This window comes from Oryzias melastigma, linkage group LG11, assembly GCF_002922805.2.
Source record: "Oryzias melastigma strain HK-1 linkage group LG11, ASM292280v2, whole genome shotgun sequence".
Lineage (NCBI taxonomy): Eukaryota > Metazoa > Chordata > Actinopteri > Beloniformes > Adrianichthyidae > Oryzias > Oryzias melastigma.
This window is the reverse complement of record NC_050522.1, coordinates 19,784,385-19,800,147: the sequence shown is the minus strand read 5'-3', so window position 1 is coordinate 19,800,147 and position 15,763 is coordinate 19,784,385. Positions and strand designations below refer to the sequence as shown.

General features: G+C 40.4%; 1 long non-coding RNA gene across 1 annotated transcript; it reads right to left on the bottom strand.

The window, feature by feature from the left end:
* Nucleotides 1–396: 396 nt before the first annotated feature.
* On the bottom strand, nt 397–13,436 carry LOC112160649. Its single transcript, XR_002921713.2, has 2 exons — nt 13,316–13,436; nt 397–792 (listed from the first exon to the last, which is right to left on the bottom strand). It is a non-coding gene; the product is annotated as an uncharacterized LOC112160649 (long non-coding RNA).
* Nucleotides 13,437–15,763: the final 2,327 nt, after the last annotated feature.

The window sequence follows — 15,763 nt, the reverse complement described above, 5'->3', positions numbered from 1 at the left end:
GGCCAGTTCGAACGTGATCGTCTGCAGTGGGACTTCCGCTTACACTTTTAAAGTTACGTAAAGACTGCAGCGCTCGCCGTGGGAGCACAGGTAAGGCATAGAAGAGTGACGATATGTTTCTTAAATCTGCAAACTTTTTACAACCATAAAACTGTTTGTGTGTTTCTAACTTTGGATCCTCCCACGTTTCTCTGCAGGTCCATAGAGAATGAAGCACGTTGGCCACACACGTGATTTGGCTTCGTGTTTCTGATTTTCTTCAGACTTCCAGCCTGACGTCTTCACTTTATTTTCATCAACGACTGGTGGAAACAGGGAAACCCTCTCTGACAGCAGAACCAAATGGTGCTCATGAGGAAGATGGACTGATGAAGGAAATGTACTGACATTCTGCGCTCATTTTGCTCTTCATTTAAGTTCTTGGAAAGGAGCAGATGTGCCTCCATCGGCTCCAACAGCAGCGCGATGATTCACCGTCTCTCAGATGAATGTGGAGCGAGCTCGGTCTCCACGTTAACGGGCTCATTTCTCACCGTCAAACAGACGCTCAATCGATCCGTCGCGACCGGGAGCTTCACTCGATAGAAGAAAGGGAAACGTTCATGGAGGACCCCTCGTGGGGTTCCACGTGTGATCGACTCGGTCCTTTCCAGCGTCAGATGCCTCCCTCATCTTTGCAAATGTCCTCGTCAGGAGGGAAGCAGGTCAAATACCTGGTGCTGTCACACAGGGCAAACACGAGGCAGATGGCAAAAAAGCAGGGAGCAGCCAGGACCAACACCGGCACGTCATCTGAAAGAGAAAACTGCAATTAAACACTGGCAGCTGGGCTCACCTGCAACCACAGTCTGTGATCTCCCCAACAAAGAATATCTGCGGCTTTGGACGGAGATTCATCTGTATGGACGGGATTTAATCATTCTCACTGACAAACAACAAGAAAAAGGGATTTTACTTACTTATTGGAGTCAAACTTGTCCACAGAGACAAGTTAAAATATTGTGAATGAGTTAAATGTAACACGACAAAAGAAGAAACCAAAATAAAAAGATCTGGAAATCAATCCTGTTATCCACCAGCTGTAGAACTGTAATTATTTCCTGGAAAGGACTGTTTTTGCTACAGTTTCATCTCAATTCTTTAAAACTTACTAATTTTCTGAAGTGTTCTTCCTGTTATGACTTTAGAATAATCTGGTTTGCAGATTATTTACTGCAGAAACCCTCTAAACCTTTTCCAAACATCCATATTCTCTGACGTCACCCACGGGATTCTAAAAGATGGAGGTTGGGTTTAAAATTGGGCGGAGACCTTGACAAGCCTTTAGTCTGCCCACCTCAGTTGTGTTCTGAAAATGTGCAACTCGTCAAAGAATTTGACATGGACCCACCCACCTGACAGTCACAAAAAAAAAAAAAAAAAAAACGGAGCCACAGTTCATAAATAGTAAATAACCAAATAAATTTAAAAACACCACCAGACTTATATACTTTTATTAATGTTTTAACATAGGGCTCCATAGGGCATTTAAAACCACCTGGTTATTTGAGAAACTGCAAACTGACATTGTTTGTTTTATTTTATTTTTTTGCATAAGTCAAGGAATTCTGATGCAGAGAAAAGCAGCTTTGCACCAATAAGCAACACTTTACGCTAACTGGTTTACTTAATTGGATAAAAGCTTTACTTTTACTTTTACCACAATTCAGTGAAAATATGCTTTTTTATTGCTTCAGAAGCCATTGGAATAACGCTAAAGTCTCACTCAAATCATCTTTTGATCCATTTTAAAAGCATTCCCAATGGTCATTTATTTATGATAATGTTGGTTTAGCCAAAATCTTGCAGAAGTTCATTTGTAATTCACATCTGAGTTGTGGGCGGGTCTGTTGGTTGAAAGTAACCCCTCCCCCACTTCCAGTCACCTTTCTGTTACAGCCCATCAGTCGCCTACCTATTATTAGAACCATTAATATATTTTTTTTATTTCTTAAGACTTTAACCTCTTATGACATCACATTTTAGGTTTTATTATCACAATTTTCTTAGCTGAGCAGGAACTTTGTTATCCAGGAGTTCATCTGCAGACTCACTTCTGTCTTTTACCTCAGATTTATCCAGTTAGAACCTGGAGCCTCACTGATATGAACAGCTCAGGATATTCAGCAATATTACCAAGAATTCCCCCATAAATATCCCAATTACAGGCTGTGGTTGTGATTTCTGGATGTTATTGTTTCTTGTTCTGTCATCCTTATACGTTACCAAAATGAAACCATATAATTAATTGTGTAGAAGAAATTTCCTTAACGATTGATTTAATGAAATGGACTTAAAGATAATTCCAGTCAAGTGAATAATCTGTAATATCTAATAATTTGGAAGAAAATTCCATCAAGTTTCATCATATTCTGAAACTTTGGGCGACATGAAATGATGGACTTTATCTGATCTTTGGCAGATTTAAGCAATACCTTTTTTTTATTTAGACCAAAGGAGAACAAGTGATAACAAGAGCAGCTGTCTGCCAGTAAGTTAGAGTCAGCAAACAATAAATAAAAGTGACATCGAGCTGAGATGACAGCAGACTTATGGGACTATAACCAGTTTATTAAAAAAAAAAAGGCTAACTGTGGCTGTTTTATTGACACCAGTTCAGATCAATCAGCCTTCAGGGGCTTTTCTGGACACCCAGCTAAAAGAAAATCCCAGTTTGGAAGACCTTGAAAGGTGGACTGACACAAACATGAGAACAAAAATAAAACCTTTTCCTTCTGCTCCCTCTAAATGAAGTTTGGCTTTCACAATTTGGATTTTTAAGACATAAAATCTAAGAAATGTACATATTTTTCCTCTGTGGTAATGTTGGTTCACATGGTGACTTCAGGGGTATTTCAAGCGAAATCTTGATGTGACCTTCAGCTGTTTCTGTGATGCTAGAAGCTGCAGCTTCTTATCAAATTATCCACAGATTTGAGTCACACAAAAGCAGTAAGTCCACATCAGCAGAACCAATTTTAGGAGGAAACTGATCAGGTTTCTGATGAATCAAGATTAATTCAAAAATATGTTGAGTGGAGTTTCACAGCAGAGGAACCTGCATTGATTCATCCATCCATTTTCTGTACTTGCTTTTTCCCGCTTAGGGTCACTGGGTTACCCGATGGGGTACACCCTGAAAAGTCTGAAAAGTTTTCTAGTCCACGTCACTTAATCATGTCCTCTCAAATGCAACAAACAACAAACAAAAAAAGTCAACGTTCTCCTCTTCTATATCTTCTCTTCAGGCAATAGCAAAAAAGAATCAACTGGGAACAGTATATAGCTTCGTAAAAACAACTTGTGGCGCATTCTTAACTGTTTGTTTAGTCTACAGTGTTCACATTAGACAAGCAGGGAGGGGCTTCTTCTTCTTTTTCTTCTGTTTACTAGTCTGCCACCTAGAGGCTTGGTGTCAAATGTCAAAGCAGTACGAATCTTGTGAATGTTGCTCCAGAATTTTCCCTCCACAGCTCTATTCAGATTTATGAAAGACTCGGCGTCATATAATTCATGCGCAAATCCAAGAGTTTTGAATGCGGAAGCCCAGAACACGCATGTACCGTACAAGCATTGAAAGTGGTCACTAGAGTGTGTGTTAGAACGTGGCGTCACACAAAAGCAGCCTACATTGCAGGAGCATGAAAATCATAAAACGATATCCTCCATCTTGGAAAAAGGAGCTTCTATTACAAATGGTTGGCTCCTCCCAATCACCAAAACTGTGCAATTACTACACAACATGTCCTGATAAACAAAAACATTCAAATGTATTTTGTATGTAACAAGTGTCCAAAAACACTACAAAAAACTCAATTAAGAGCACTTTTTGAACAAAATACAACAAGGATATGAAACAATTTTAAATATATTAGAGGCCTGTGAAGCAAACCAGAACTATTGGAGGATCCAGGAAGTGATCCAAGGGAACCAGGAAGCAAACAAGTACAAACCGACAAAAACTGAAACAAAAACGAAAAAAAATGTGTTTTTGTTTCTCCACAGACACAGAGATGGCTGCCAAATGACTGTTTACAAAGTGAAAGCTCAGGGAAAAAGAGATAAAAAACTGAAATCCATTTCTTAAAAACATCCAAGCTAATCCATTGATATGAGCTAGTCATGAAAACTCATCATCTTTATATAACCATTTAAAATAAAGTCATCAATAATTTGATAGAATTCATGAGGTGATATGAATCTAACCTAATCCAACATTAGATAATAAATCTTGTTAAACCACCAAATGGTTCTTGTGTCTGCAGCTCACCACTCCCCCAGTAGATGGGTCAAACGCAGTGAACAAATTCCACACACCTTGATGTGTGACAACTAATGGGATTTTTACTTGACTTTACTAGTTAATATTTAACAAATTTTTTGTTGATTGTTGCACTATTTTTGCTTGACTGATTAAGCTACTTCACAGAAGTGAACTGTTTAAGAGTTAAATGATAAACGAAGGTTAATAAAAATAAAAATCAGGGAAAACTTGGATTTGTTTAATAAATCTGGATTATAACGTAACAGATTGGGACTTGGCAAATGCTCAAAATCCAGTGATTTGGGATTTAACCGAGTTAAAAAAAAAAAAAAAACCTGACCGGGACACCCCTAGTCGTCATTATTCCTGCATTCAGTCAGTAGGAACCTCAATCATTCCAACAGAGGAAGTTTCTGATGTTTCCCAGCAGAGATCATCTGAGCGTCTCAGCGCTCCATCAGTTGGAGGTCGCACGTCTGACCTGCTCGTTGGGGAAACTGTAAATCACTGGAGTGTTCTGGTCACACTCCACGCCGTCAGAGCCGATGGTGCTGCGTGGGGGAGTTGGTTGGAGACGAGGGCGTGGTGTTGGACACCATCATCCATCTTTCGTCCTCATTATCCTCACTGTCGTTTATCACTCATGGATTTTGTCTCTCTCTTCCTCCTCTTGAGCATCACCTGCCTCTCCTTTATCAACGGGAACTTTAGTGCTGGCGAAGGGAAAATTGGGATTCGGCGAGGAGAGGGATGGATGATGGGAGGACAGATCAGCGTGGCGCTAATTGTTTCCTCTAGCCTGTTGTTTTCTGACGTGTTTGTCTTTCAGACGCCTCCGAGAGATTCATCAATCTTCAGATGAAAAAAAAAAAATGCTGATCCGACTGAAGTTATGAAAACAGAACTGACAGCTCAGACATGCCGCCATGACACCAAACCTCGGAGACGGCGCACAAACGCTGGCGAGGAGGCGCTCGAGCGGTGGATGAATGCAAAACGTGATGTCGAGAAAAAAATCGAGCCGATGGTTTCGGATGCTGCTGACAAGCTTCTGTCCGCTCCACCACTCTGGAGGCAGCTGCCAGCGTTCGTGGTATCAACGGCTGTCGGTGAGGAAAGGGCGGGAACGTGTCAGCTTAACCACGTTTTCTGCAAGAAACCGCAAATGAATTCATCACAGAGCCAAATGCATGACCGTTTGGTGGAATGCTAAAAAACATGTTTTTACAAACTCCAGTGCTGCTGAAGTTCAACTATTTTTTTCCAAGTTATAATTATTGTCATTACTAGAATTTTCTTTGGCGCTCTAGATAAGATGTTATCTAGATGTTAGCTCCTAGCCTGGATGGTCAGTGTTCTACATGTTTTCCTCCCATTGTAGCCTCTCATTGGCAAAACACAGTAGATCCAAGTAAGTCAAAGTTTCTGAACAAGCAGGAAGGCCTGGTGTCCTCTGTCTAGATCAGAGGTCAGCAACCTTTGACAGCCATTTGGGCTCTTTGACTACTGATCAAGTAGTAAAAGAGCTACTTGTTGTAGCAGAACTATAGTTACGTTTTGTTATTTACACTCAATTCTGTTAAAGTGGAGGGAGAAAGTGTTTGATATTTCTTTTACTGCTTTTGAACGGTTCTACATTGTGTCTCAGTTGGATTTTGGTGCATCTCCCTCAAAAAAGCTCACGAAACACCCGACAAAGTTCCTGTGAAGGTGTCTCCATCATCTGAGTGTAAACTGTTCCAGCTTCTAATTTCATTTCCACTCCTCTAAATTAATTACTGCTCCAGCAGAGAGGAGTTATTTATTTATTTGTAGCTCAAAGGTGGTAGAAATTGCATTAGACGGGTCGAGGTGGCCCTGTGGGAGCCCCCGCCACCAAATGCCGCCCGGTTCTTTACGATTTAATCCACGTTTGTCTGCACAGCGGCGTTGTGCTTTTCATTAGCGAAGGCTCAATTAGGACAGCGGCTCATGGAGACAGCATGGAAGGAGGGTGAGGAGGAGGAGAAACGAAGAGCGATGTGCTGATTTAATTACATGTTTGCCTCCTCTGCAGAGAATGCATGGATGCTGAGATCCACTGCAGTGTGTGTGGGGGGGGGGTGAGTCCTCGTAAACGTGATGATGATGCTGATGGGTGTCTTTAAGGAAACAGATTGCGTTTTGAATGTAAGCTTTGAGTTTGTGAGGACCGGATGGATCGATAAAGCTTTCTACGTTTGAGTGTTACACCACAACTCTGCTCCCTCCAGAGGGCGGGGTCGCTCTGGGTTTGGGAGGGGGACAATCCGATTATAAGAGTTTCAGTTCTGCACTAAAACTGATGGATCCAGCTGAAACACACCTGCCAGAGAAACCTCGACTCTCAAATCTAAAGTGAGAAAGTCTCCAATTAAAACAAGTGCAAAGGACAAAAACTGTGTTATTCTCTTCAAACGAAACAAAACCATTCATTTACAAAAGGAGAAAGTCACAGTCAACAAAATATGGTTTTCAGTCTCTCAAAAACCAAAAAATAAAACAGAACGACTTGTAAAAAGAGTGAAGCATTTCTGTCTGAAGCTTCATGAAACAGTGAAGGAAATACATAAAATACAACAATATCTGCAATGTGCAAAACCCAAGCACTGGTGATACAAATGCTTCATTAGCAGAATAACTTTGGAGAGCATCCTACATTTAAAAGAAGTCATGGTAATGTCACTAAAGACAAAATGAGACGCTTACATGAAGCTCTGGTTCAATTCGGGTAAGCTACACGCCATTGTCAATACTCTTTGAACCAATACCTAAAACAATCCCCAACTAGTTTTTGCTTTTAAATTCATGAATGATGATCTCTAAGCATTCTAAACGCATTCACTGGCCCTCCTCCACCTCATTCTCTACCTTGAGGAAAGCCTTGGTCAGAGTCCAACCACCAAAGATCATGGGGTAATTTCATACACAGTTTTCTGGAACACGGATAAATATTTTCTTATGTTCTTAAAATCTCTCCTTATTGAAGTGAAGCTTTGGCGCAGTTTCAATAAAGAAGATCTACCTGACTTACAGGTTTGCTGGGTTGCTACGTCACTCGACAGGCCATTTTCAATCAGGCTTTTACTTTAAACCATTAGCTAAATGGATTTTCTTCTTCTCACAATCATATTTTCATCTTTAAATTCGTGAATGGTTGTCTCGTTGTATTCGAGATGGTTCGCTGACCGTCCTCCAGCCGGTTCTCCACCTTGAGTTGGTATGGTCTGGCCTTTAACTACCATCAGTGTCTAGACCAGCTATGGGCAACTCCAGGCCTCAGTTTATATGCCCAACCAACATACCCTGCTCTGGCATGTTCTAATTGGCTGGACACACATGAACCAGGTAATCAGTCAGGAATAGTGCTTGGATATCTGGAAATCCTGGACCTTGAGTTGCGTATCCCTGGGCCTAGACTAGGGTTTATTCATCTATGATCAAAGGTTCTCCAGAGTATGGAAGACATCATTGGCCCAAAGATAATGGACTTATTTTCCATAACACAAATAAGTCTTTACTCATATTCCTAAAGTCGTTCTTTAATTAAATGGAAGCTGAGCAATTAGAACCAATAATAACATTATAAAACATTGTTTATGCCAACTTTTTCTTCTTTCTTCACCTATGCTACATTTACACTGGCCTCAGCATACAAGTGACCACCCTCAATGAAAAGTCTATGTAAACTCTCATAAATGTACACGGAAGTCCCAACTGCTTGATAATTCTTCATGGAGGAGAAATGAATAATTGTGGTTTGTACTCAGACGGAATTCTATGACACCAAGTCTTTCGTATAATGGAACAGAGCTGTGAAAGAAAGGGCCTGGAGAATGACTCTTCCACATTAGTCACCAAGCCTCTTCCAGCAATGAGTACAATTTGAAATCGGGTAACGACAGCATTCACCACCTGCCCAGTCTCATTATCGTTTAGCTGTAAATTGTCTACATTTTGCTCTATAACACCGTTTTCTTACCATGGGAGAATGAACCAACCCTTTCTATCTTATTCCAAGCAACACAAAGATCTTATTTTTCCAAGTCCTAATGAATGTTTCTTCTCCTTCTGTAGTTCTTTGCCAGGTTGTCTTGATTTGGATGTTTTCCTGTTTCCTCCTTCTCATCTTCTCATAACTTGCAGATTTTCTCAATTCCTCTTTGTTGCCTGATTTTGTGGATTTTTTTTTATATTCCTGTAAAATTTTGTTTAGTTTTACATTTAAAAAGACCAGAATGTGTGGTTTCCCCATCCTTCAGATCTTTGTGTTTTCCATTAAAATAATTTCCTCAAGGTTTCATTAATATTTCTGTCTTTTATCAAATCAAAAATCCAGCATTTGGTTGAAATATTCCTGGGACGTTTCCATCCTTCTGTTTAATGTCACTGGTGCAGCAGTTGTGATGACCGGCTCCATGCTGGGTCCAGCTCTGTCGACCCGACGCCAGCAGCTTCAGCCCGTCTGATTGAACATCAGATGAAACGGCGGACATCTCTCGTCATGTGAGGCGGCGTCCTTGCCGTGTCCTTGTGTTCGACAGCTATGTTGTGGATTTACGTGCGTCTGTCACGGGCGCCGTGGTTTTGGTGTCATAAATTAGGCGTGCTGCGTGTACACATGCTGCTGCTTTATCATAATCATGTCTTCATCCTGCTGCCGTGTGGCTCTTCCACTTTTTCCCACCGTGCCCTTGGTTTTATAGCTTCTCATCTTCCTCAGTGTCCTCCTTCCTCGTCGCCCCTCTGCGACCAGAAGAAAGCCAACCATTGACCCGTCCCAGCTAACGGTTCTTCAACAGTGCTGTCAATGCTACAAGGTGGAGGAAATGTGAAGCAGAAAAATGAGAGAAAAGACAGGAATGGAGGCTGAGGTCTGTCGGGGTATTGATGCGCTGTTGCATCAGTGTGTGTGTGATTACAGGTAACGGCAGCAGCAGGGGGGTGATGCGGCGCGATGCGGCAGTGTTTGTGTTTGGTAACCTGCAGCACATAAAGCAAATGTAGCATTCAGTTTCTCTCTCACACACACAAACACAAACACACAAGTCAGCAGTGTTAAATGTAATAACCAGCCTCAAAGATAAAACCCAGTTATGCTCGGCGCTGGTTCTAATTTAATCTCAGATCCTCACTGTTTTGTTTTTCAACCATGAAGTAATCTTCTTGCGTTCAGCTGAACTCATGAGAAAGTGCAGGAAAATAAGATATTCTGCTGGAAATACAACTACAACTGTAAAGGAAGACGTCAGTAAACCTATGGTCTGGTTCTGTGTCTGGAATTGATTGAAATCCAACATATCTACTTTAATCTCATGTAGCCATAAACAATTATTTTAACAGTCCACTAATCACAGATTTTTTTATTAGATTAGTCGACTAATCGGGTCATGCCTAAACTGAATGTAAAACACAAATCCAAACCATCATTCGGTTTAAACTAACTAAAAACTGGATATTTTTACACTAGCATTATTTGCGATAATGCTAATGTAAATGCTGTAAGTTTAATTTGGCTGCTGAAGTTGCTAGTGCTGATAACTAAAAACATTGAAGCTGATAGCCAGCTAAAATATTAGTTAAATGCCAAATTAGCCTAAAAGAAAACGCCTACATTAGCCAAAACAGCTAGCATATAGCTGAAATATTAGCTAAACAACAAAATAGCCTAAAAAACAAATGTCTAAATTAGCTAAAACAGCTAGCATGCGGCTGAAATTTTAGCTAAACTCTAAATTAGTCTATAAAAACAAACAAAAAAAATCCTAAATTAGCCAAAATGGCTAGCATGCAGCTGAAATATTAGCTAAACTCTAAATTAGCCACAAAAAAACAAAAAAAAAATCATAAATTAGCTAAAACAGCTAGCATGCTGCTGAACTATTAGCTAAACTCTAAATTAGACTATAAAAACAAACAAAAAAATCCCAGATTTGCCAAAGCAGCTAGCACGTGGCTGAACTATTAGCTAAACTCCAAAATAGCCTAAAAAAACCTCATCTAATTTTAGGTATTCTAAACATTAAACAGACAACATGGAACATAAAACCAAAAGTTTTTGTTTTGTATTTTTCCATTATATATAATACAACATTCAGCAGCTTAAAGGGGCCATACCATGAAAAATCAAATTTTTGAGCTTTTAAGTGAATTATACTGTTCAATCCTCACTATAAACAACCCCAAAGTGATACTTTGATCTGTTCACGCAATTAAGAGAAATCCTCCAAAAACCTGCGCTCTCAGCAGCAGCTCCTCCCATACTCATGAAAACGAGTGAGTCCTCACGATCTGATGTAACATCTGAAGACCGCCTCTTTCAGGAAGAGTCTGCTCTGTTAGCTCCGCCCCCAATCTAACACCAACACCCAGTTTCTTCATGGAGCTAACGCTGATCAGCAAAATATTTTCATGTTGTGCCGTATATCTTCCAATTGTGTCCTGTCATCAATAAATTCCAACTCAAACACTTTAGACGCCCCTTAAAGACCCTCAGCACCAGTCGAGCGTAGTTGTGGAGACGGCGAGTGTTTTTGTGTTGTGAACCAGTGTAGCCTACAAAAGACAGACTTATGGTATGTGCATCCATCTCTGAAAAACTTTGGATGTCTGTACTGTATTTATGAGAAAGCGGACGACGGCGGAGCCTCAGGAATCCAGATGTATTACTAAAAAAACTCACGAAAAATAACTAATATTTTATAAATAATTAGTTCTTTAGTGTTCCAAAGTTAATACATGCATGTGGATATAGTTTACTCTGAGAGGCTTAAGAAAATCATGGTATGGCCCCTTTAACAGGAATTACCCATTCTTTCTATCAGAGCTCTGTCAGAACCACCATCCTTGGACTGTCAGTGGGTTATTGATAACGGGCCGCACAGATAGATTATATAACCTACTGTTGGAGCTGAGTGACCTTCTTTGTAGTTTGATCTATTTGTGGCTCTTAAGTGCATATCAAACCAGATGGAAGGACATCATATAGGACTGTTCCAGCATGGAAGCAATCCTAGTTTTAAATTTGAATTACTGAGAAGAGATTTTTGTCATTATTGCATCTTCACATTAAGCTGTAAAGGAAAAAAAGTTTCTCTTTGCCCCAACAGAGTCAACTTCCTGCCTTCTTTGAGTTTCTGTTTTAAACGTCTGTCTGCTTCTTGAAACGTCGCCCTCCTTCTGTCCGCCAGCTGTAATGGGTAATTACTTCCAAACAAGCGCTCCCTAAAGAGAGGTCTTGTTATACAAATCTGCTCCTCCAAAACTCCTTCCAGATGCACAAACGTCTCAGAACCCAAGAACAGAGAGGCGGTAGAAAGAATTGTTAATAAAACATAAAGCAAAAGAGAGAATTGAAGGTTTGTATAAGAAAAAAAAAAGAACCTGGTTCTTGAAGACTTTTAGAGAAGCTACTTAATGACACGTGATGCATATTAGTCAATGACAGCAGCCCTGTGAGCCCGCCAATGTCTTTTGATTGTTGGAAATATGGAAAATGTCCTTCATCGCACATTCACACATGCCCAAACAAGGACACAAGACCGCAAACACAATTTATTCGCACAATGTGTGCAGGTACACACACACACGTTTTAACCTAAGATGCGTTTAAAAATGTAATATTAAAATGTTTTAACCTTCCAAATGTGAGTGTTAACATCAGAAATAAAGCTTTGCCTGTCTTTTTTATTTCATCCCACTGTCATTTTTTAGTGTACTCTGCACTAAATCTATGTGTTTTTAAAAATGTGTCTGGCCTAAAACATTACTTTTGTTGTTTTGTGCTTTGTGCTCAAAACATTATGAGTTTAAATAAATCTGCCCCCTTTAGATCTTACAAATTCATTAAGCATTTCAACATTTTAAAATTCCACTCCTGGTTTGGCTTTTGGTTTCTGTAAATGCGGGGATTTCTGTCTCTGATTGTGGTTAAAAACTGTGTCACTTACACCTCAGCACAATGGCGCCTGGAGGGGCGTGATTGGTGTGAATGGCCTCCCTGACCTGAACCCAAGCTGTGTGGACTTGTTATATTTTGTCCATAACAAAAACCATGTTCGAGCTCAAGGCGTCCATCAAGAATTCAAGGATCTTTTATTGTCATCTCACTACAGGAATAATATCATCAAACTCACTCCTGTTTTTGCATGCAAAAAAGAAAAGATAGTCTAAGAAATAATGCTAACTGTTTCTCCAACATTTTGTTTCACTCCTAGACCAGCTATTATTTCCTATACTCTTATTTAAACAAGGCTGAAGTCTCACTTTGGAATGAAATCTGCTTCATTCGCAAATGGTTGGTAATTTTATTCAAATGTCTTTCCTGCATCCAAAGGAGTATCATAAAAAAAAAAAGCTCATGTTTGCGTGGAGGCAGAGGGAACCGCACCTGAACTGCTCTTTGTGTTGTAAATGAACGAGAGGAAAAGGTGCAAATGTGTCACCAACTTTCTCCACATCAGGTAAGGAGAAATAAAGAAAGCTGCTGTGCAGAAACTCAGGAAAGGTAATTCGGTATATATTAACACACAGAATGTGTGTGAAATGACCTTCTGTTCCAGAAGTATAGAAGGAGTGGATGGAAGGATGGAAAATGTAGTTTAAACAAGTGCAAAAGAAGACGACAGCTGTAAGTAAAATGTAAAAAAAAAAGTTGTTAGTTTTCCAAAAATACTTGTTTTGTTAATAATATACATAAAATCTTTTTTAACTTTAGTTACTGCTTGTATAATAAGTTTAAATCATTAAGGAGATGTGGGATCGTTTTGCTCTTGTAACAGTTTTTAAAGCATTAACCCCTTTAACACCACAGCTACCTTGGAGTCTGTGGTGGAGCGGAGGACGCTGGCTAAGCTGAAGAAAATTATTCAATGACGTCATCAACCTCGCCAGTCCGCTAGCCTTAGCGCGGCGCTTCCAGCGGTTTAATATCCATAACAACAGCGGTTTTGTAACTTTAAAAGGGTCACACTTCAACACAAAGTCATTACTTACATTTAAATATAAACATCTGCGGCTCAGAGCGCACCAAAGGGATGAAAAGAGCTTCTTCGCGCGATGCAGTTTACTCTCGCGATAGCGGACTTTGGACCCCTCTGTTTGGAGTGTGAAACTTAAAAAATAATAATCCCGGACACGACAGACTCCATAACGCTGCTGGGAGGGATGATGGGAAAAAAGGGGGTTACTGATCAATGATTTTACAATGTTTCTACTTTCACTTTTATCTTCTTATTTATAGGTAAGTAGGTAAAGTTTATTCATTTAGCACCTTTCTCAGACATACAAAGAGCTTCACAATATAGAAAAGTATAAAAACAACAATAATTGGTAACAAAAAAATACCACAACAATTTTAAAGGTATATAAAATACGACAGCAGTGAGTTCATTAGGAACGGAAAGCTTGTTTATAAAGAAGGCTTTTAATTTGCCTTTTGAAAGTGAGCATAGGAGAAGTGGGAGTTCGTTCCAAAGTTTGGGATTCACAGCGTTAGAGGAATCTGCTCGAGTTTTGAAAGGCGTAATGGAGACCATCAGGAGGTTTTGCCCTGAGGATCTCAGAGGGTATAGGGTTGGATGAGGTCAGAGAGATATGAAGGGGCTTGTCTATTTAGGGCTCTGAAGGTCAGGACCAGGATTTTCAACTGTATTCTGAAACTGGTGAAGACATTTTTAGATAGGGGTAATATGTGAGCTTTTTTGAGCTTAGCAGCTTCTAACCAGCTGCAGACGGTTAAGTTCCTTCATGTTCATAGAAGTGAACTGACTGTTGCGGTAGTCAAGTCACTGGTGTCCATGGCAGACATGTCCACATTTGTCATGAGAGGGATCACACATTAACATAAGGGTGGGGTCATATGGACCCCAAAAGAGAGCACAAGGGGTAGAAATCATTGGTTTGGAGATATTGTGCATTTGGATCTAGCCGTTCTTTAAAAGGTGTTTAAGAGTGATGCTCAAAGGACATTGCTCCATCAAAGTCGACTTTTTTTTTCATTTGTTTCAGTTAGTAAATTATGAACTCTTTTTAAATTTACATTTTAATGATTTTAAATTTACTATTTACTTCATTCCATTATGCCTCTGAATTCAACTTTTTCCTAACTGTGTTGTGGTGTATAGAGCGAGGACGGCCACAAAATTTCCATGAGGATTAATAAAGTCTATCTTTCCATCTATACAACCTAAATCCAGCAGATTCTGAAGCTTAATCACACTGTCACTACGTGCGATGTCATCAAAGCCAGTCAGGGGTCACAACAACTCTGAAACAGGTGTCAATAGGAGGCGTCAAACTAGTGTAGCCTTATTTTACAGCAGATGAACCCAACCCTTGGCATTTACCAAGATTTAGGGTTGGCACATGGAAACACTGTGTTTGCAGTAAGTTGTTATTCACAGACAATCTTCTAAGTACCAACAAGGCCCAGTCCTGCTCATCTTATCATGTGAGACAGAGTCTGGTCCATTTTGAATCAGTTTGTTCCATTCACTAGCCCAGTTTTTTTTAGAAGATGTGAAGGTTCACCCGAACTCTGGTCCTCCTGAGAATGAGAATTTTTGTTGCAACTGAACTCTGGTGCAGTTCTCTTTAGTGTGAATGCTAACGGAACAAACAGAGGAAGAGAACAAAAAGGGGAGAAAATCTCCACATATTTTATAATGAGGAACTTCTTCTTCCTGCTGTTTCACGTCCAGGTCAGTCTGGTTCAGATGGGGACACGTGTGTTCAGGAGTAAGGAGTAACATTTTGGTTTTGTTTTCCTGCATTTTTGAGCGGAGACCCCGGGACAATCGCAGAGTGAAAGCAACCTTCCAGAAGAGAGAGGTAAAGCCGAGATGCGCACAGAGTTGTGTGTCGGAGCTCCTGCAGATGGAGGGGGAGCTGCAGCAGGGCCACCAGGGGCCCTCCACTTCCGCCTCTTCTTCAGGTGCAGAATGAGAGATATTTACCGCAGAGGAGGAGAAGACAACAAGACAGGTGCTGCAGTGAGGGAGGAAGAGGAGGAGGTGGAAGAAGACAGGCAAACAAAAGCGGGACAAGCTGGGAATAGAGGAGGGAGGCGTTTTAAATGTGTGGATTAGTGAGGAGGTAGAAGACAGACAGCTAGGTGTGTGTTTGTGTGTGTCTGTGTGTGTGTGACACAGAAGGGTATTGCCGTATAAGCAGTCTGTCCGGCTGTCTGCTCTCTAACCGGTGGCGCAGACAATGATGTCAGGCCTTTTCTCCTCGACATCTCTCTCTGTTAACAGATCCTGCTTCATCACACACACACACACACCTCCTCCTATTAGCTGTTTATTGGTTTATTCATTCTCCACTCCGATGTCTCACAGTCAGGATCAAAGCAGGAGAACGAGTACAGCATGCTCACAAATGTTTTTTTTCCCCCTCTGCTTTTTTTGTGGCTTGTGTGCACCACATTGTGTTTGTGTGGTT